Source organism: Rhinoderma darwinii, chromosome 1 (assembly GCF_050947455.1).
Source record: "Rhinoderma darwinii isolate aRhiDar2 chromosome 1, aRhiDar2.hap1, whole genome shotgun sequence".
Taxonomy (NCBI): domain Eukaryota; kingdom Metazoa; phylum Chordata; class Amphibia; order Anura; family Rhinodermatidae; genus Rhinoderma; species Rhinoderma darwinii.
Genome location: NC_134687.1, coordinates 195,384,412 through 195,407,657, shown reverse-complemented (window position 1 = coordinate 195,407,657; position 23,246 = coordinate 195,384,412). Strand labels below are relative to the sequence as shown.

Genomic DNA, 23,246 nt, shown 5'->3' with positions numbered 1-23,246 from the left:
TACTTTTTACACTTTATTTTTATTACCTGCAGCTCTGATCGCTGCTAGAATACATTACACTACCTAGGTAGTGTAATGTATTCCAACTGTCAGTGTGACGTCACAGTGACACTGACAGTAAGTCTACGAGGACCAGCCAGTCGCTGGGGCGACGATGGTTGGTATGGCAAACGAAGGCCTAATAATGGTCTCGTATGTAGTACAGTCTATTAGAATAGCAATCAGGGCTTCGGCCCTTTAAGTCCCCTAGTGGGACAAAAAAAAAGTTAATAAAAATGTTGTCAAAAAAATAAAACTTACAAGTTAAAAAAAAAACGAATATCTTTTTTTCCCATATTAAGTCTTTTATTATTGAAAAAAGCTATACATAATTGGTATCGCTGTGTTAGTAACGACCCAAACTATAAAACTATTATGTAATTTTTCCTGCACGTTGAACGCCGTAAAAAAAATAAGAAAAACAACGCCAGAACCGCTGTTTTTAGGTCATATCTCCTCCCAAGAAATGGAATAAAAAGTGATCAAAAAGTCACATTTACTCCAAAATGGTACCAATAAAAATGACAGCCTGCTCCGCAAAAAATAATCCCTGACACAGCTTTGTCCACGCAAAAATAAAACAGTTATGGGTCTTAGAATATGGCAACACAGAAAACAAATGTTTTTTTTCAAAAGTGATGTTATTGTGCAAAAGCTGTAAAAAATATATATTAATTTGGTATCGCCATAATCGTATCAACCCGCAGAATAAAGTTAACATGTAATTTATGGTGAACGGTGAATGCCCAAAAAAACCCAATAAAAAACAATTCCAAAGTTGCTTGTTTTGGTCATTTCTTCTTCCAAAATATGAAATAAAAAGTGATCAAAAAGTGAAACGGTACCAATAAAATCTACCGGTTGTCTCTCAAAAAACCAAGCCCTCACACAGGTCCATCAACTGAAAAATAAAAAAGTTATAGCACTGGTAATGCAGTGATGAAAAAAGATCCCTATGTGCAGGCCGGAGGGGAACATTCCTTCAGTTTCAGGGCCCTAGTATTTAGGAACTAGGAAGGGAAGGGACATAGCACATCTGCTGGAAGGAAGGGCGCCCAGATTATACCAGGGCACCACTTTCCCAGGAAAATTTCCAAAACTACAAAGGAGCAAAAGTCCCCAAAAAGTGCAGAGCGTTACAAAAGTAGGATAAGGAAGGACACCATTTATCAGTGCGACACTGGCCTGTGAATAACGGATTGCTTCCCAGCGTACCACACATCTATGGATAGTTTTATTATTTACCCCATTATTATACCCTCTTATTATACCCTGAAGTACTCCACACAGATTACATATGCCCCCACATTATAAACTGAAATACCTGTAATACTCACACAAAACTACTACCAAGCAAAATCCACGCTCCAAATGGCGCTCCTTCCTTTCTAATGCCTATAGTCTGCCAAAACTGCAGATTACTTCCATGTATATGGCATCGCCATACCCGGGAGAACCCACTTAACAATTTATGGGGTAAGATTCTCCAGTGGCACAAGCTGGGCATAACATATTCTGCGGTAAAACGGCATGTCAGTGGGAAAATTGCAATTATCACTTTGCATCATCCACTGCGTATTAATATCTGCAAAACACTTGTGGGGGTATAAATTCTCTCAAAAGGTTTTACCAGAGAAACGCAACTCAATACTTATTGCCCAGATTCTGCAGTTTTGAGAAATATCCCACAAGTGGCCCTAGTGCGCTAATGGACTGAAGCACCGGCCTCCGAAGCAAAGGAGCACCTCGTGGATTTTGAGGCCTCCTTTTTATTAGGCACCATGTCCGGTTTGAAGAGGTCTTGTGGTGCCAAAACACTGGAAACCCCCTAAAACTGACCCCAATTTAGAAACTAGACCTCTTGAGGAATTCATTGTAGTTTTCTTGGGGTGCATGCGGCTTTTTGATCAGTTTATATTATATTTTTAGGTGGCGTGGTGACTAAAAAACAGCAATTCTACTATTGTTTTTTTATTCTATTTTTTTACAGCGTTCACGTGCGCTATAAATGACGTATTCACTTTATTCTGCGGGGCGATACGATTACGGCGATACCAGATACTTATAGTTTTTTTTATGTCTTATGGCGTTTGCACAATAAAATAAGTTTTGTAAAAAATAATTCACTTTTTGTGTTACCATATTCAAAGAGCTAGAACTTTTTTATTTTTCCATCAATCAAGCCGTGCGAGGACTTATTTTTTTGCGTAACAAACTTTAGTTTGAATCATTAACATTTTTAGGTACATGCGACTTTTTGATCTCTTTTTATTCCATTTTTTGGGAGGTGAAGTGACCAAACAATTGTAATTGTGGTACGGTTTATTATTATTTTCTTTTACGGTGTTTACCGTGCGGGATAAATAACAAAATAATTTTGTAGTTCAGGTCGTTACGGACGCGGTGATATCAATTATGTATAGTTTATTTGTTTATTTATCGTTTTTTATTAAAAATAAAGGACTGATAAGGGAAAAAGGGGGATTTTTACTTTTATTACTTTTAAAACTTTTATTTTCTTATTTTTACACATCTTTTTTTAACTTTATTACTTTGTCCCACTAGGGGACTTGAGGGCAGGAGGCCCTGATCGCTATTCTAATACACTGCACTACATGCGTAGTGCAGTGTATTAGAGCTGTCAGATACTCACTGACAGCAAGCATAGTGGATCCTGACTATGTCAGGACCCACTAGGCTTCCGTCGATGGCATAGCCGGATGCCATTGTTTGGTGTCCGGTTGCCATAGTCACCATCGCCGGCCGCTATCGTGTAGTGGGCGCCGGCGATGGTAGCTTAACCCCTAAAAAGCTGCGATCTCTATTGAACGCGGCTTTTAAGGGGTTAATCAGCGGGGACACCGCGATCGGTCCCCTCTATAGGAGCAGCTGTCACAGCTCCTGTATGTGTCGGGAGGACGGCCAAAATGGCCGTTACTCCCGAGACGTACTATTAGGTCATGGAGCGCGAACTATATAGCTACCATGACCTAATAGTACGTCCAGGAGCGGGAAGGGGTTAACTGTAAAGGAAAGTGTTTTATATATATATATATATATATATATATATACACTACCGTTCAAAAGTTTGGGGTCACCCAGACAATTTTGTGTTTTCCATGAAAACTCACACTTATATTTATCAAACGAGTTGCAAAATGACTAGAAAATATAGTCAAGACATTGACAAGGTTAGAAATAATGATTTTTATTTGAAATAATAATTTTCTCCTTCAAACTTTGCTTTCGTCAAAGAATGCTCCATTTGCAATTACAGCATTGCAGACCTTTGGCATTCAAGCTGTTAATTTGCTGATGTAATCGGGAGAAATTTCACCCCATGCTTCACCCCAAGGCCCTCCCACAAGTTGGATTGGCTTGATGGGCACTTCTTGTGTACCATACGGTCAAGCTGCTCCCACAACAGTTCTATGGGGTTGAGTTCTGGTGACTGCGCTGGCCACTCCATTACAGATAGAATACCAGCTGCCTGCTTCTTCCCTAAATAGTTCTTGCATAATTTGGAGGTGTGCTATAGGTCATTGTCCTGTTGTAGGATGAAATTGGCTCCAATCAAGTGCTGTCCACAGGGTATGGCATGGCGTTGCAAAATGGAGTGATAGCCTTCCTTATTCAAAATCCCTTTTACCTTGTACAAATCTCCCACTTTACCAGCACCAAAGCAACCCCAGACCATCACATTACCTCCACCATGCTTGACAGATGGCGTCAGGCACTCTTCCAGCATCTTTTCAGTTGTTCTGCGTCTCACAAATGTTCTTCTGTGTGATTCAAATACCTCAAACTTCGATTCGTCTGTCCATAACACTTTTTTCCAATCTTCCTCTGTCCAATGTCTGAGTGCTTTTGCCCATATTAATCTTTTCCTTTTATTAGTCAGTCACAGATATGGCTTTTTTTTTGCCACTCTGCCCTGAAGGCCAGCATCCTGGAGTCGCCTCTGCACTGTAGACGTTGACACTGGCGTTTTGTGGGTACTATTTAATGAAGCTGCCAGTTGAGGACCTGTGAGGAGTCTATTTCTCAAACTAGAGACTCTAATGTACTTGTCTTGTTGCTCAGTTGTGCAGCGGGGCCTCCCACTTCTCTTTCTACTCTGGTTAGAGCCTGTTTGTGCTGTCCTCTGAAGGGAGTAGTACACACCGTTATAGGAAATCTTCAGTTTCTTGGCAATTTCTCGCATGGAATAGCCTTCATTTCTAAGAACAAGAATAGACTGTCGAGTTTCACATGAAAGCTCTCTTTTTCTAGCCATTTTGAGAGTTTAATCGAACCCACAAATGTAATGCTCCAGATTCTCAACTAGCTCAAAGGAAGGTCAGTTTTATAGCTCCTCTAAACAGCAAAACTGTTTACAGCGGTGCTAACATAATTGCACAAGGGTTTTCAAGTGTTTTCTAATCATCCATTAGCCTTCTAACACAGTTAGCAAACACAATGTACCATTAGAACACTGGAGTGATGGTTGCTGGAATATACATCTATGTAGATATTGCATTAAAAACCAGACGTTTGCAGCTAGAATAGTTATTTAGCACATTAACAATATATAGAGTGTATTTCTGATTAATTTAATGTTATCTTCATTGAAAAAAACTGTGGTTTTCTTGCAAAAATAAGGAAATTTCTAAGTGACCCTAAACTTTTGAACGGTAGTGTATATATATATATATATATATATATATATATATATATATATATATATATATATGCCATACCATAGAGCAAAGTGATGGCACCAGGACTACAGAGTAGTTGAAACAGGGTGGATTTATTCACCTCAAGTGAGCGACGTTTCGGTTCGTCACAGAACCTTTCTCAAACTACTAATTACTACACACAGTGCCAAGTATAAATAGGAAGTACAACTAGTAGAGGAATTTCAACTTTCAGCACGACACGACCCAATGCATACCTCAAAATTAACAAAAGAATGGCTTCACCAGAAGAAGATCAAATTTTGGAATGGCCCATCCAGAGCCCAGACCTCAATCCCATTGAAAATCTGTGTCAGGACCTGAAGAGGGCCCCTACACAGGAGATGCCCTCGCAATCTGACAGATTTGGAGGCTTTTGCAAGAAGAGTGGGCAACAATTGCCAAGTCAAGATGTGACATGCTTATAGACTTCTACCCAAAAAGACTGAATTCTGTAATAACGTCAAAGTGTAATTCAACAAAATATTAGTTTAAGGGTGTGCATATTAATGCAACAACATTATTTTTGTTTTTTACCTTTATTCTTCTACCCTAAAAGATTTTAGTTTATTTTTCAATGGAATTGTACAGATTATGGGTCACATTAAGGCCTTATTCACACGAACGCTGCGCATCTCGGACGTGAAAAAGTACAGTTTTTCACGTCCGAGGTGCATCCGTGCTCAGCGCTGCGGGACGCGATGTCACGCATCCACCACAGTTGAGTCTATGGAGTGATGCGTGAAAAGATAGGACATGATTATATATATATAATCCCTCCAGACATAGGTGTGTATTCACACATATGTCCATGGGATAATTCCCCAGGTAATGAGATATGACGGTCGGCTCCAGCTGGCTGCATTGTATTGTTTACAATCTGGGAGGAGCAAAATATTTCCTTTGTTTCTCTTGCCTCCTACCCTCCGGGGGAGGGGGAAGCCATGAACAGTGGACACATCCTGTATTGTATCCCTTGACACAGAAGGTTCCCATGGCCTGCCCCCCCCTGAACGTGCATGAGTATGTGATGTCATATAGAAGGGCATCGGAGGGTTTAAATGATCCAGAGTACTACACTTCTTTCTCTATTGCTTCCCTACCACCACCTATGAAGGACCTCCTGCTCCCTCCAGATCACGCTAATTATCCTCCCCCTCTCCATGTGCAGCAGCACTTAACTCTTTCTCTCCCCTTATACGAGTATTTCCCCTGGTCATTATTTGACCCTGCTCCCCATACATTTAACCCCTGGTATCATATTTACCTCCCATAGCCCTGCAAATTAAACCTACACTACCTGCACATTGATTTAACCCTTAAACCTCCCCTAGCTCTGCACATTACACACAAATACAGCAGCAGCTGTATTAACCCTACACTACCAAAACCTCCCTACTGTAACCCTTTCACTGCCATACAGCTACAACTCTCTTTCCTTACACCCCTTTTTGTGTATAATATTAACCCCTTAGTTACAGGTACAGTTAGAGTCAGGTGGGGGTGGAACATAGACGCAAGCGTGAGTGCATAGTATTGTATATGTATGTTTAGGTACGTGGGTGGGTATTAGGATAGTTTTGTAATATATTGTACTAATACTGTGCCACATGTAGTATTAGTATACTTAATACATGTTAAGTTATTATGTGTATTGAGGTATACTGATACTATACCGTGAATATATATATATATATATATATTTACTGTGTTGTGTATTTCGTGTTTAATAACTGAGCATGATTTGTGTTGGTAGTAAACCTATCTGTAATATACACTTGTGTCGTAAAATTACCGCGCACACACACACACACACACACACACGCACACACACACACACACACACACACACTTAGTAGCAAGGCAAATAGATAGCGTTATACAAGGAAAAATGTAGGGGAACTAGGCATAACTCTAGTGACCTTAGCGCCGCAATTTAAAAAAAAAAAGTGATTTAAAAGTTGTATTTACCCCATAAATGGTACCAATAAAAACTGTACCTCAGCCCACAAAGAAATAAGCCCTCACACTGCCCATATCGACAAAAAAAATAAAAAAAATATGTCTCTCTTTATGGTGAAACAAAACAAATACATTTTTAACAAATACTTTTTTGTTGTAAAAGTAGTACATTTAAAAAAAAATATATATATATAAATTAGGTATCACCGTAAACATATTGAGCCGCAGAATAAAGTTAAGTTGTTGTTTTTATCGCACGGTGAAATCCATAAAAACAAAAGCCCCAAAAAATGAAGAAATTTCAGCTTTTTCCAATTCCACCCCACAAAGAATTTGTTTCGAGTTTCCCAGTACATAATATGTTACTGTCACGGTCTGTGGGCATGTGGACCCACTAGGCCGCACCGCCGTAGCGGGGAGGCAGCTGGCCAAACAACAGAGGACCCCAGCAATACAAACTCTCGCACTAGGCTACCTGAATAGTCCAGACAGTGGCCGAGGCTTTGGCACGGATGGAGGTGGGGGCAGCAGGTTACGCCAGACGTGGCAGATGACAGCAGGTGCAGCACGTTGCGCCAGACGTGGCGGATCACACTGGACGTGGAAGATGGCACTGGTCGTGGCAGATGACACAGAACGTGGCAGATGATACAGGATGTGGCAAATGACAGCAGGTGCAGTAGACACGACTCCAACACTGGTAGGCACAGGAACAAGAACACAGCACGGGATACAGGAACAGGTAACAGGGCACGGGTAACAACTGGAACAGGAAAACACTAAGGGACCATTTGCAAGACAGACATGGGATACACTAACAACGCTCAGGCAAGGATCAGAAAGGCAGGGTCCTTCTTATAGTTCAGGAAATAATGTGTAGTTGGCGTCTCCTATGAAGAAGATGCGAGCCAGTGCTCACTGATCCATGGCTGCGGGTGTCAGGAGGTGAGTAAACCCGATGGCCCGCGGCCATGAACGCTACAAAACTACAACTCCTCCCGCAAAAAAATAAGCCCTTACACCGCTCCATTGAAGGAAAAATAAAAAAAATTATGGCTCTTGGAATGTGGGGAGTAAAAAACGAAAAAGCAAAAAATGGATTTGTCCCAAAGGGGTTAAATATGCCAGAAATGTTTATGGTGGAAAATATTTATGTAACAAATATTATATGTATGCTGTACAGAGAAGAGGAACATTGATTTAATTTAAAAAAATACATGGAAATATTTTACAATAGATTCTGCATTTGCATTTTTAGCCTTAAATATGTTGAGATTTTCATTCGGTTTGAGTCTTTGCCTTAGTTATGGTAATTTTCTATGCAATTAAATGATGCATTCACAATCTTGCTACAATTATGGGTGTACGTCCAATTCAGATTCTTCATGCAGTGATGAGGCTCTTTGTTTCATAAACGGTCAAGGAAGCCATTTATAGCAGGGCATTAATATAACATTCATATGTGAAGTTTTCATCTCAACCATTTTTAATCAAATTAATTAAGCTGAAATTAGTTTTTAAGAAGTTCAAAATAATTTTTGTGTGATGTAGAATAGACATTTACCAGAAGTAGTCTGCTCTGTGATTGTGTTTTTACTTTAGAGCCCAATTAGTAAGCGGTACCATATTTGCAGGTGTGTATGAGATGTATAATAAAAGTAATTAAAGGTGATATTTCTTGAAATACTGTTAACATGTTTCTTTCTATGTTAGATACTTTCAAATCTGATCTATGATTTAAAAGGCTGTCTGTCAAACAAATTGTTTTTGTAATTTATGTCATACTTTTTAATGTGTGATTTTAACTTTCCACCATGCTAGCAACCAAAATAAAACAAATATATTCATAAAAAATGCATTGCTCATACTGTGGATATATGGATATATGTGCATGGTGCAATAATGTCTATATAACATGACAAATACATCAGCACCCAAAATATTGTTTTAAACTTTAGTTAGACTTTCCTTTTTTTCTACTGTTTTTATAACTGATATTTCAGTATTTTAACCCCTTCCCGCACCATGCCGTACATTTACAGCATAGGTGAGAAGTACTTCCCGCACCATGCCGCAAATGTACAATGCAGGTATGGTGTGGGCACAAGAGTTGTGTCTATGCCATCAGCAGCGATTGTCAGTTGTAATATACAGTAACTAGCGACTATGGTATCTGAGTGGTTAGACAGAGAGAGAGGGATCCTAACAAATACAGGCTTGCCATGGCTACATGCGTATTAGGCCCCTTGTCAATGTAACACTGACATGCATAATACATTGTATTACAATACAAGTATTACAATGTCATACCTCCCAAACTTCTCGGATTCAGCGGGACAGTCCCGGATTCTGGGCAGTGTCCCGCTGTCCCGGGGCGGTGTCCCGCTGCCCCGGGGCAGTGTCCCGCTGTCCCGAGGCGGTCGGGGGTATGTTCCACTGTCAACTGCATCTTTGTCCTCAGGACACAGATACAGTTAAACCCAATGCTGAAGCAGTGAGCGGAATCCCTGGCCTATGCTCTGGGAGTCCCAATGGTGCTGTCTACAGGGGGGGGGGGGGGGTGGCACTACCTTTGGGGGGGGTTGTGGCACTATTTACATGGACACTGTGGCATTATATAGGAGCACTATTTACTGGGGACACTGTGGCGCTATCTATATGGGCAATATCTACATGGGTACTGTGGCACTATCTACAAGGGCACTGGCACTTTGTATGTGGGCCCTGGCACTAGGGGCAGCTAAGGGGGCATTATAATGTCTAGGGGTAGCTATTGGGGCATCATTATACTGTATGGGGGAAGCTATAGGGGCATCATATATATATTTAGTAAGGACATGGTGTCCGAGGCACAGTTAGCTCCGTCCACAGCCCGACCTGCAAGAATCCTGTGAGGAAGGAGATGTGAGTGCTCAGTCTGTCTGTTGTTTGTGCGTGTGTCTCTGTGTGTGCATAAGTTCCAGTATGTGTGTCTTTGTTTGTGTGTACTTGTGTGTCTAAGTGCCTATATATGTATCTTTACAGTGGCGTAGCTACAGGGGTCACAACAGTCGCAGTTGCGACCAGGTCCCCCAGGCCACACAGCGCTGACCGCGCTTCCAACTGTATTTGCATCCTCAAATACAGTTCAGTGCAATGCTGGAGACTTGCTCTAGCATTCACTGTGCCGTGAGCAGCTCGGCGCAGGCAGGCGTGATGCAGTGACGTCATTGCGCCTGTCTATGCCGAGTCACTCACAGCACAGACCGGAGGAGAAGGATTCTCCACCCATTGTGGGAACGGGGATAGATAAGTAATTATGTTATTATTTTTCTATTAGGTACATACATATGGGGGCATTGTACTTGGTATGGGAGGGAGAGCTCATATGGTAGCTGCTGAGGGAGCATTATACTATATTATAGGGGCATTATACTGTGTGGGCAGCTGTGGGGGGCATTATACTGTGTGATGTGTGTGGGCAGCTATGAGGGGCATTATACTGTGTGTGGGCAGCTATGGAGCATTATACTGTGGGTCAGCTATGGGGAGAATTATACTGTGGAGGCATTCATGGGGTCTGTTGGGCATAGGCATGCGCAGGAGTCTGGTGCTGTTGGGAAGGGGTAGGTCGGCCTAAGCTGAATTCTTGTACCGGGGCCCATGAGCCTTTAGCTACGCCCCTGTATCTGTATGTGTATATATTTCTGTGTGTACATCTACTACATTATCTGTACTCAGAGTTATCACTGTGTGTTATCTGTGGTGTTACTAAGGACTGCAGGCAACACTACTACATTATCTGTACTCAGAGAGTTCTCACTGTGTTATCTATGGTGTTACATAGGACTGAAGGTAACATCTATTACATTATCTGTACTCAGAGAGTTCTCACTGTGTTATCTGTGGTATTACATGGGACTGCAGGTAACATCTACATTATCTGTACTCAGAGAGTTATCAGATACTGTATGTGGCAGCTATGGGGGACATTATACTGTATAGGACATTATAGTGTATGGGGAAGCTATGGGGGGCATTATACTGTATGGGGGGCATTATACAGTATGGGGCAGCTATGGGGGCATTATACTGTATGGGACATTATAGTGCATGGTGCAGCTATGGGGGGAATTATACTGTATGTGGCAGCTATAGGGGCACAGTATGGGGCATTATATTGTATGGAGTGCATTATACTATATGGGGCATTATACTATATGGGGCAGCTATGGGTGGCAATATACTGTGGGGGCAGCTATGGGGGCATTATACAACGTGGGGGCATCTATAGGGGCATTATACCATTTGGGCAGCTATGGGGGGCATTATACTGTGTGTGGGCAGCAATTGGGGGCATTATACTGTGTGTGGGCAGCTATGGGGCATTATACTGTGGGTCAGCTATGGGGAGTATTATACTGTGGAGGCATTCATGGGGTCTGTCAGGCAAGGCGGCTGGGCATAGGCGTGCACAGGGGTCTGGTGCTGCCCAAGCTGAATTCTTGCTCCAGGGCCCATGAGCCTTTAGCTACGCCACTGTATCTGTGTGTATATAGTTCTGTGTGTTCATCTACTACATTATCTGTACTCAGAGTTATCATTGTGTGTTATCTGTGGTGTTACTTAGGACTGCAGGTACCATCTACATTATATGTACTAAGAGCATTATCACTGTGTTATCTGTGGTGTTACATTGGACTGCAGGCAACACTACTACATTATCTGTACTCAGAGTTATCACTGTGTTATCTGTGGTGTTACATAGGACTGCAGGTAATATCTACTACAGTATCTGTACTCAGAAGAGTTATCACTGTGTTATCTGTGGTATTACATAGGACTGCAGGTAACGTCTACATTATCTGTACTCAGAGAGTTATCACTGTGTTATCTGTGGTGTTATATAGGACTGCTGGTAACATAACTACATTATCTGTACTCAGAGAGTTATAACTTCGTCTTATCTGTGGTGTTACATAGGACTGCAGGTAACACTACTACGTTATCTGTACTCCGAGTTATCACTGTGTGTAGGGCTGGGTGATTTTGTAAAAAAAAAAAATCTAGATTTTTCTCAACCCAAAGGACGATTTTTTATTTGATTCACGATTTTCTTATTTTTAGGAATAATTAACGAATTACTGTGCATGCAATTCAATTATCTCCAAAAAATACCAAACCACATTTCTTTTACATAAGAGAATTGCAGGCATAGTTATCCAATAATCTATATTGATTATCCAGATTCTCCCTTAGCTGCTACGTGTGATCACGCTCACTTATAAAAGGGACAATGCTGATAATCATCATATATATATTTGGCTCAGAGACTAAGAAGAGCAACTATGAGTGCAGAGGAACTCCAGGAACAACAAGAAACCAATTCCCAAAACAAGGTGTTAAGAAGGCAAAACCCTGAATTAAGACAAGCCTGTAATGAACAACATGGTTCTCAAAGAGCACAATTATAAATACTTATTCCTTTTGCTATCAAACCCATGTAACGTGTTTTATATACGAGTTATACTATATGGGGCAGCTGTGCGGACATTTTACTGTATGTGGGAAGCTACAGGAACATTAGAGGCGTGGCTTAAAATATAAAATTGCCGCGACGCACTACACGTGCCGCAGGGTTGTCTCTCTTTGTGAAACTTGGGAGGTATACAGTGTATCATATTAGTGATCAAACATTGTAATATTGTCCTAAAGTGTGATTTTAAAGAAAATTTGTGCAAAATAAAAAATATAAAATTTTTTTCCCTATAAAACCTTATTTAAAGAGGCTCTGTCACCACATTATAAGTGGCCTATCTTCTACATAATATGATTGGCGCTGTAATGTAGAATACAGCAGTGTTTTTTATTTAGAAATACATAGTGATCCTGTGTTGTTCACTATGTGTAGTCACATACACACACATTAACGTTACTGAAGTGTCTTGAGAATTAATAGACATCGCTTCCAGCCCGGATGTGATGTCTATTCACAATCCCGACACTTCGGTAACGTTTGTGTGGGAGTTAATGACAGCAAGTCTGATCTCGCGAGATCACGCTGTAAATCACGCTTGCTGTCATTACCTCCCACACAAACGTTACCGAAGTGTCGGGATTGTGAATAGACATCGCATCCTGGCTGGAGGTAATGTCTATTAACTCTCAAGGCACTTCAGTAATGTTAATGTTTGAGTATGTGACTGCACATAGTGAACAATGCAGGATCACTATGTGCTGAGTAAATGAATGGAGGGAAGTGTATGACGCTGTTTGGTCAGCGTCATACACTTCTCTTCACAATGCCCTCCTGGTCAAAAAGTAAAAACACGCCCAGTTGTCTATTAAGAAAGTCATTAGCATAAATGTAAAATAAGTCATAACTCAGTCAAAATTGATAGTTTTTCTAAATAAAAAAAACTGCTGTAATCTATATTACTGCGCCGATCACATTATGTAGAAGATAGGCCACTTATAATCTGGTGACAGAGCCTCTTTAAGTGCTTTTTTAGGCAAAAGTATATAGAAAAAGTAAAGAACAAAACTACACATGGTCACAATAATAATGACATGTAGAAAAAGGATAGCAAATTATTTATACTACACAGTGAACGGCGTAAAAAATAATAATTAAAAAAAGCAGAATTGTTGGTTTTTATCCATTCTCCCCCCAAAAAGCTGAATAAAAACCAATCAATAAGTTGTTTGTGATAAGGAAATCTTGAGCAAACTCTCTTGTCTCAGAGTCAAATTAAATAAAAGTTTTATTAAGAAGTAATAAACCGACCAGCCTCTCGCATGCGCCATAATAGAACCGGAGGCAAGATTATACTTTGTAATTAGGGATACATCTGCATTACCACTATTTAAACTTCTACCGCACATTGATGAGGCACCCCCTGACGAATCCAAGTGCGAAATGCGCGTTGGGGTGCTGGTCAGTATGAAGACAGTTAATATGGCATCTGGTGGGTGAGGTTAACTTTTATGGTAAAAACTCAGATAGGGATTTGCATAATTTATTTATTGTATTTAGATACTATGATATCATCACCATTTTTGTCCTGCCTTACGTAAACACTATTTGTGAAAGATTAATAAAATATTTATCTTTTTTGCTACATTGATTAATTTTGCTTATTGTATAGCATTTAGGGAAATAGTATAGTTTTTTTTGTATGGTTTTCGTTCCCATATGCAAGGATTATGATCGATTTGATAGACCTCATTAAATATTTATAGTGTTCTTGGTTTTGGTTCAATAATGTCTTTTGTGTTTTGGTGAATACAGGTCCAGTTATTGATCACCGCAGTCGTGACCAGAATTCGGTCACTAAGTTGTCCGATGTTTTTAAAAATGATACATATTCAGAAGTTGGCACCTCCTCAAATCAGAGTACAGATATTCAAGTACATATTAAAGTTTTGTTACAAAAACAGACCAGGACATGGTGGAATAAAGCATCTCTTGAACACTATCTGAATAAAGACATTATCCTCAGAGGTTTGAGGGTACGGATTGCCCCCTCATTCCCTGTAGAGGATGAAGTATTCAGACAGAGATGGGAAGAAGCTTGTAAGATTTGTTCCAAAACAATGGTTTATTTACACATTGGGTTCAATAAACAGATTTTGGAGGAATTAGAGAGAGAAATTGAACCACTACAACATGAATTGAGATTACAATTTACAAAGGAAGCAATATTTGAAAAAGAAACAGACTGGTGAACAAAAGTTCCCTTCTGACATCAAAAGACGTTCCACCATGTTTCCACCTTTGTCTTTGTGTCCTGCAGTGGACACTTTTGTGACACTGGTTACGAATGAATTGAGGAAAGTACCATCATATCGCACCCATGATAATCTGAATAAGGTGCAAAGAGAGGCTTTACAGGATTTATGTGATCTTAAAGAGGCTCTGTCACCACATTATAAGTGCCGTATCTCCTACATAAGGAGATCGGCGCTATAATGTAGGTGACAGCAGTGCTTTTTATTTAATAAAACGATCTGCTTTCACTACTTTATTAGCGATTTTAGATTTATGCTAATGAGTTGCTTAATGCCCAAGTGGGCGTATTTTTCTTTAGACCAAGTGTGTGTTGTACAGAGGAGTGTATGACGCTGACCAATCAGCGTCATGCATTCCTCTCCATTCATTTAGGCAGCGCATAGGGATCCTTTTAGATCGCTATGTGCTGTATTATACTAACACATTAACGATACTGAAGTGTTTAGCCAATGAATAGACAATCCACGGGATGTCTATTCATAATCAGTGCACTTCGTTACTGTTTTTGTGGTAGTTACAGCAGAGCAAAGCGTAATCTCGCTGTAACCTGTCATTTACCGCGTAATCTCGTGGGATTACGCTTTGTTCTGCTGTAACTACCACAAAAACAGTAACGAAGTGCAGAGATTGTGAATAGACATCCCGTGGAATGTCTATTCACTGTCTAAACACTTCAGTATTGTTAATGTGTAAGTATAAGACAGCACATAGCGATCTAAAAGCATCCCTATGCGCTGCCTAAATGAATGGAGAGGAGTGCATGACGCTGACTGGTCAGCGTCATACACTCCTCTGTACAACGCCCACTTGGTCTAAAGTAAAAATACGCCCACTTAGGCATTAAGCAACTCATTAGCATAAATCTAAAATCGCTAATAAAGTGGTGAAAATATATCGTTTTATTAAATAAAAAGCACTGCTGTCACCTACATTATAGCGCCAATCTCCTTATGTAGGAGATATGGCACTTATAATGTGGTGACAGAGTCTCTTTAAAATGGTAGTGATTAAGCCAGCAGACAGAGGTGGTAATGTGGTGGCATGGCCTACAGACAAATATGAGCAGGAAGTGTTCCGACAGTTAAACTATAGGTTATGCTGTCAGAAACTGGATAGTTTTCCCCTTATGAATCTTAAAATACAGCTAGATAGGATTTTGTGGGGAGTATTTGAATTAAATATTATTCCAAAATCTACACTAGAAGGTCTGGTGGTGGAGAAGTCAGTAATATCAACACTATACTTGCTTCCCAAATTTAAAAAATATGGCAGATCCCCTAGGAAGACTTATAGTTTTGGGGAAATGGAGTTTGTGTGAGCCAGTTTGCCAATTTATCGATTTCTACTTAAAACCACTAGTGGTCGAACTTCCTTCTTATATTCGTGACCTAACGGAAGTTCTCAATAGATTGGAGCGAATTTCCATGGGACAAGACGACTCCTTTGTGACATATGACGTGGAGTCACTTTATACTGCAATAGGACACAGGCATGGTATTGAGCAACTCGGTTCTATTTAAATGGAACAAACCTGGAACCTGATTTGATTCAACTACTGATTCTTTCATTAGAATTTGTGTTACATCATAATCTCTTCCTATTCAAGGATCATTATTTCTTGCAGAAGAGAGGTGTGGCAATGGGGGCAACTTGTGCAACCTCATGTGTCAACCTGTGTTTGGTCTTTTGGGAACAGAACTTACAGTTCTCTGAATCAGATGATGGCGGCATCCTGGTTTGGATGCGCTTCATAGATGATATCTTGTTCTTGTGGCATGGAGAATTAGCAAATTAGGATTTTTTTTTCTTGCAGATCTGAATGTCAATCAGCTCAATATCCACTTGACTTCTAAAGTTAGTTGAACAGATATTGAGTTTCCGGACATCAGATTTGTAAAAGCCTCAGACGGGTTAATTGGTACTGACAATTTTAGAAAAGAGACATCTGTCAACTCTCTCCTCAATGTCAAATCATCTCATCCTCCACAGATACTGAGAGAGGTCCAAACAGGGCAATTTTTGAGGGCACGCTGGATCTGCTCTACTGAGCCCACTTTTGAAAATCAAGCACTTGATCTAACAAGGAGATTTCATGCCAGAGTTTATAAACCAAGATATATTGAGCAGGGCTATAAAAGAGTGAAAAGTACCCCAAGGAATGATCATGCACAATGGCGGGAAATGAAGACCATTTTCAATAGGTTCTGGCCAATTCTACATACTGATATAGATATAAGTCCTGTTCTATCAGAATTTCCATCTATCATGCCACATAGATCACAGAACCTCAGAGACATGTTGGTGAAGAGCCATTATGTAGCCCCTACCTCAGGATATAGCTTTAATCCAAAGTGGAGATTGTGGAGCCTGGTCCTTAATGTTAAGATCTCAAAATTTGATTCACTCCTCAGGTTCAAAAGAATATAAGATATATTATCACATCACTTGTCGATCAACTGCTGTGATCTGTTATGAGGTATGCCCTTGCCGACTGATATATGTGGGCCTTACATCGAGAGAATTGCGTGTAAGAATCTTGGAACATGTGAGGGACAAAAAAGGAGTTATGAAGACAGATGACCCAGAAAAACCAATGAAACTCACATTGATGACTCGTCCTTTTAAACCCTTCACGACATTTGACGTATCTATATGCCAAAGTTGGGTAGGAGAAGTATGGAACGGGCTCATGGAGTGAACCCCCTCCATACGATGTCGGTGTTGGCTGTATGTTACAGCCGACACTTCAGAGTAACGAGCGAGATCGCGCTTGAGCGCGATCCTGCTCATTTAACTCATTAAATGCCGCGGTCAATAGCGACCACAGCATTTAAACCGTTAGAAAGAGGGGGCGATCCCCTCTAAAAGCTCATCGTGCCCCCCGCAATGCAATTGCGAGGTGGCAATGGTTGCTATGGCTGCCTAGGGGCCTAATGAAGGCCCCCAGGTCCGCCATCTTTGTGCTCCTATTAAGCCCTGGCAGGGCTTAGTAGAAGCCTGTCAAAATCACGACATACTGCAATACATTAGTATTGCAGTATATAGTGCAAGCGATCTAACGATTGCTGGTTGAAGTCCCCTAGGAGGACTAATAAAAAAAGTAAAAATTAGTAAAATAAAGTGGTTTTTTTTATGTAAAAAAAATAAAAATGAAAAGTTAAAAAAAAAAAACTTTTCCCACAGTAAAAAAATTAATAAATAAACATAATTGGTATCGCTGCATCCATAAAAGTCTGAACTATTATAATATATCATTATTTAAACCGCTCAGTGAACGCCGTAAAAAAAAAAATTGTAAATGCCAGAATCTCTATTTTTTGGTCACCTCATCTCCCGCAAAAAATGAAGTAAAAAGTGATCAAAACATCGCATGTACCCCAAAATGGTATAATTAAAAACTACAGCTTATCTCGCAAAACATAAGCACTCATACCACTTAATCGACAGAAAAATAAAAAACTTATGGCTCTCAGAATTTGGCGACACAAAATACATTTTATTTTTCACACTTAGGTTTTTACTTGTAAAAGTAGTAAAATATAGAAAAATCTATATATATTTGGTATCGCCGTAATTGAATTGACCCACAGAATAAAGTTAACATGTTGTTTTAATTGTACAGTGAATTCCGTAACAATGAAGCGCAAAAAACAATGGAGGAATCGCTGTTTTTTTATTTTCTACCCAACAAATATTTTTTTTGCCGTTTCCTAGTACATTATATGACAAAATAAATGGTGCTACGAAAAACGACAACTCGTCCCGCAAAAATCAAACCCTCAAAGTACTATTTTGACGGAAAAATAAAAAGTTATGGCTTTTGAAAGGTAGGGAGGAGAAAACTAAACAGAAAATCTGAAAAATGGCTGCGGCAGGAAGGGGTTAAATAACATCATCAAGGTAATTGGAGGCTCCTCAAATTTAGGTGTATTGTCAAAGTCTCACTTGGAAGTAGAGGTGAAATGGTAAGTTTTGCTCCGTTTTAAAATAACAAATATAAAATAACAAATATGTGCCAATCTCTAATGTGTAGGATCCTTGTGTGTGTAGTAGTCGTAATGGATTTTGATTTGTTGTTACTTCTATATTTTCAGAGTGAATTACAGTCCTTCTTCTCTAGATCACCATGAATACATCTTCGGCCATAGAGAATATGGATGTGGTCTTTGTGGATGTTGGACATATGGATGGACATTTTTATCGTTTTTTTCTAAAATATTTTTTATTTAGAGTAAATTAATAGTTTTGAGAATATTTAATAGTATAGGTATAGAAGTATAGCGGATGTAGGTCTGGTTTACTTTGTGCTGTGAGATACTATCAGCACTAGGGATGTGCATATCTCCAGATTTTAGTTGTTTGGGTTTTTCCCATCTTTTTCACTGATTAACAATTTCACTTTTTGGCTTTGGTCGTGATCCATAATGGATGTAATTTTCACGGCCTCCTTCACTTGTCACATACTCTCATAACTGTATTCATATCCATGGGGAATACTATTGATTTTTCATATAACACCATTTTTTCACGTTACAGACATAATTTTTAGGTGTGTAAACACTTGCACGTTTTTACACTATTGTATGTGTGTTCAGTATAAGTGGGGGATGTTGTCTATGTACATGTGGTATGTATAGGCATGCATCTGTGTATAGCCTGTACATATCCAGCATATGTTTTGTATTTTGTATATTTTGGGTGTTGACCATCAGTGGTATTTTTATGATTGTTTATAAACTCATTTTTGAGTGATAAAGTGATTACACTATTTGATAACCTTGTTTTTGTGACATTTTTTTTTTCAACAGCAAGTGCCGCTATACATGGAACTATCCCAATGCTTAATATGTATTCAGAATAAGTCATTGTTTTTTGCTTTATCCTTTCTGTATTATTTCAATTTAAGGATTCTTAATACAGGTCTTATGATGTTTTTGTTTAAAATATATATAGAGATGTCCTTTATCATGCCAGAGATGTCTTATCAATATAATTGCCAATATCAAATATGGCTACGGCCAGCTCATGTGCTTTGTGCTCATGAACATAGCAGGCAGTCTTCCGTGATGTTGCTCCTGGCGCATTATGGGACAGGGTGTTGCGCTTTTGCGCAGTACCAACTTCCGAACGACAGAAGTGTCGTTACTGGGGTACCGACCGGCCTGACACATGCACCATAATAGAACCAGAGATGAGATTATACTTTGTAATTAGGGATACAGATGCATTACCACTATTTAAACTCCTACCACACATTGCTTCAGCACCCCCTGACAAAGCCAGGTGTGAAACGCGCATTGGGGTGCTGGTCAGTGTGAAGGCAGTTAATATGGCTCAGATAAGGATTTGCTTCTGTCTAGATATAATTACGTATTTTGGTATACAGTACAGATATTATAATTGACACTTAGCATAATTTATTTTTTGTATCTAGATACTATGATATCACCACCATTTTTGTCCTGACTTATGTTAACAAACTGTCCTGTTTTGTGTGAAATTTTTTGCACAATGTGTTTTATTCGGGTGTTTTTAAAATGGTTTGTACAAATATTTGTGTAAAATTAATAAAATATTTATCCTTTTTGCTACATTGATGAATTGTGTGTATTGTATAGCATTTAGGGAAATAGTACTGTTTTTTTTATTAAGAAGTAAAGTTACAATAACAATTTTGAGAGAGAGAAGTTAATAATAAGAAAGACATGGCTGTGGAGATTCTTGCAAGAGTTAGACAGAAGAGCTAAAGATTGGCTTTTTAAAAAAGACCTTTTAAAGGTCTTTTCTGGCTTACTGCCATCAAGGAACCGGCTTACAAGTTACTGGCCACATAACAAATCATTCTATTTACAAGCTTTATATTTTCTAGAATATCATGTCTCTCTCCAGTAAACTTGGCATCTTATCTCAGAACGGCTTTGAAGGCCTGGTCAAAGGTAAAATAAAATAATAATGGCTCTATGACTGTGGCAAAAAAGTTTTTTCTCGTAAAAAGTGCTTTATATTGTGGAAAAGTAGTGAAACATAAATATATATATTTATTTGGTATCGGTCCAGTTATAACTCTTAGAATAAAGTTAGCATGTTATTCATTCCACAAGATGAACAGCATCATGAAAATCCCAAAATACAATGGAGAAATTGCTGTCCCGCCAAAAAAACTAATTAACAAAAGTTACTCAATAAATGATATGTACCCAAAAATGGTGCCATTAAAAAATACTCATGACTTGAAAAAGAGAGAAGGCTTCCAGGAAATAAACAGCACTTGTTAAGGATAACAGTACATTTATTAATTAGTTACTTTAAAAACTAACAAATGCAGGCAATTGCCCTTTTTGTAGTAAAAAAAATACTGCATTACGAAAATACATTAGTATAAAACCCACAATCAAATTATCCTGGCCAGGTGTGATCAAAAATACATGTTACAAATAGCTTAAATGTATTCTAAAATGCTCCCAAGGGTAATGCTTGTGTCAAATTCACTCAGAAGTAGCTAAAAGGAACATACTCACACCAACTTATTGGACTAAATGTCAGTCATCCATCTTATAATCTTTCCACTATACAAAGTTTGATGGTGCTTTCATGTATATGTACTGCAAGAAAAGTTTGTGCATGGATAATTGCAGCAATCGCTATTATATGAAAATTATATGAATAGATGGCCTCTTTGGAATGGGAGTCATATAGCTATTACTTATCTTAGTTACAGCCATCAAGGATTTCTTCAAGGGGCCCATACTTCTAGCCTTGATCGGTCACCCGAGTTCTAATGTCCTAATTACCCTGGGTCCATGCAGGAAGTATCCCGAATGTATACCAGAGTAAAAAAACTTACAGCGTGGAATTGTGTCACACTCGGCATGATGACGTCAATTACAGCCGCCGCATGGCTTCTTATTGGTTGACGCATTTCATCCTAGTTTAGGAATTTAATCAGAGAGATGTAGACTAGGATTATGCCTACTCACATTATACAGCTAACAGTCGGGCCATCTGATCCAATTGAAAAGTATATGGCAATTACGGTTTGGAGTCCATTGGGCCCCAGGGCAAATTTTGCATCTGGCCCCCTCCCGCTTGTTTCCCTGATGCCCTGTGGCGTTGCGAGTCTCAAAGACAACAATGCTATAAGGCAATTTTGTATGTATGATAATAAACCTCTAAATTATACAGCCATAACATTACCACATAATACGACTATCCAAGGAACATATATCACCATACTGTGACTAAGCAAAATCCAGTATACCATGGCGAATATTAACAATTATACCACTATACAAAGGACAAACAATACCGCCATATGATGACTACATATTACTACCATGTAGTAAATGAATAGTACCACCATACTGTTACTGAATAATACCTCCAGATCATGACCACATATTACCGCTACATACTGACTCAATAATAACACCATACTGTTACGGAATCATTTCTCTGCACAAAAGCCACATATTACCACCACATAGTGATGTAATAATACCAGCATACTGTTACTAAATAATACAGCCACACCATAACCACATATTGCCACCACATAGTGACTGATTAATACTACCATACTGTTACCGAATAATATCTCTACAACATGACCACATATTACCACCATATAGTGACTGAATAATACTACCATACTGTTAGTGAATAAAATCCACTATACAAAGACCAATATTACCGCCACATAGTGACCATATAGTGGTAAATACCAGTCCTATTCAGGCACTCTGCAGACCATATTAGTGACTATAATACAGTTACATTCAGTAACTTACAGGTGACGTATTCGCAGAATAAATAGTTACATAGGTTGAAAAAAGACACAGGTCTATCAAGTTCAACCTTTCTCAATCTATTACACGTCATTCATTTTTTTGATTAATCATAAGCCTCGATGGCATTCATCAGAAAATAAACATCTAGCACTTTTGCTGACATAGTATCTGCCATTACTACCTCTTGGGATAGGGCATTCCATAGTTTGACTACTCAAATTGTAAAGAACCCTTTCCTATATTGATGTCTGAAACGTCTTTCTTCCACACATAGTGAATGTCCCCTGGTCTTTTGTAGAGTTCATGGAAAGGACAGATTATGTGCTAGTTCTTTGTATTGACCGCACATATACTTATACATGTTAATAAGGCATTTTTTTTCCAAGCTGAACAAGCCAAATTTCTCTAGCCTTTCATTGTAAGGGACACCTCCGATCCCATTTAGTAATCTCATTGGCCGCCTTTGAACCCTCTCCTGTTCTTACAATGTTCAGTTTCCAAAACTGAATTCCATATTCAAGATGTGGCCTTACCAGGGATTTATAGAGGGGTAATATTACATTTAAATCACAGATTTTTATCTCTCTTTTTATGAACCCTAAAATCCTATTTGCTTTTGCAGCTGCTGCTTGACATTAAATACTGCTGTTTAGCTTAATTAGAGATTAGATTCGGTTCACTTTCCCTTTTTTTCTTCATCTGGCTCAGACCGCCAAGACGACATCTTCCAGCCAAGACTAGTCTGCGCAGAATTGACAGCACATATATCTCTGGCTCAATGATTTTCCAGAACCTTCCCTACCTATTCTCAAATATTAATAGTCCTTCCTTTGGGCCCTGCACTGTAATGGTGCTCCTCTTAGTGCACCACACAGTAATAGTGCCCTTAAAAACAGTAATAGTGCCAGCAAACATGATGCCCCGCTTTGGGCCCTCCACACAGTAGAAGTCCTCTTTTGTGTCCCCATA

General features: G+C 39.2%; 1 long non-coding RNA gene across 1 annotated transcript in view; it reads left to right on the top strand.

Moving 5' to 3' along the window:
- Positions 1 to 19,980, top strand: part of LOC142738814 (uncharacterized) — a 47,137-nt gene extending 27,157 nt beyond the window's left edge. Inside the window, exon 4 of the long non-coding RNA XR_012880599.1 lies at positions 18,585 to 19,980. This is a non-coding gene — a long non-coding RNA (uncharacterized LOC142738814). The remainder of the gene's footprint in view (positions 1 to 18,584) is intronic.
- Positions 19,981 to 23,246: the final 3,266 nt, after the last annotated feature.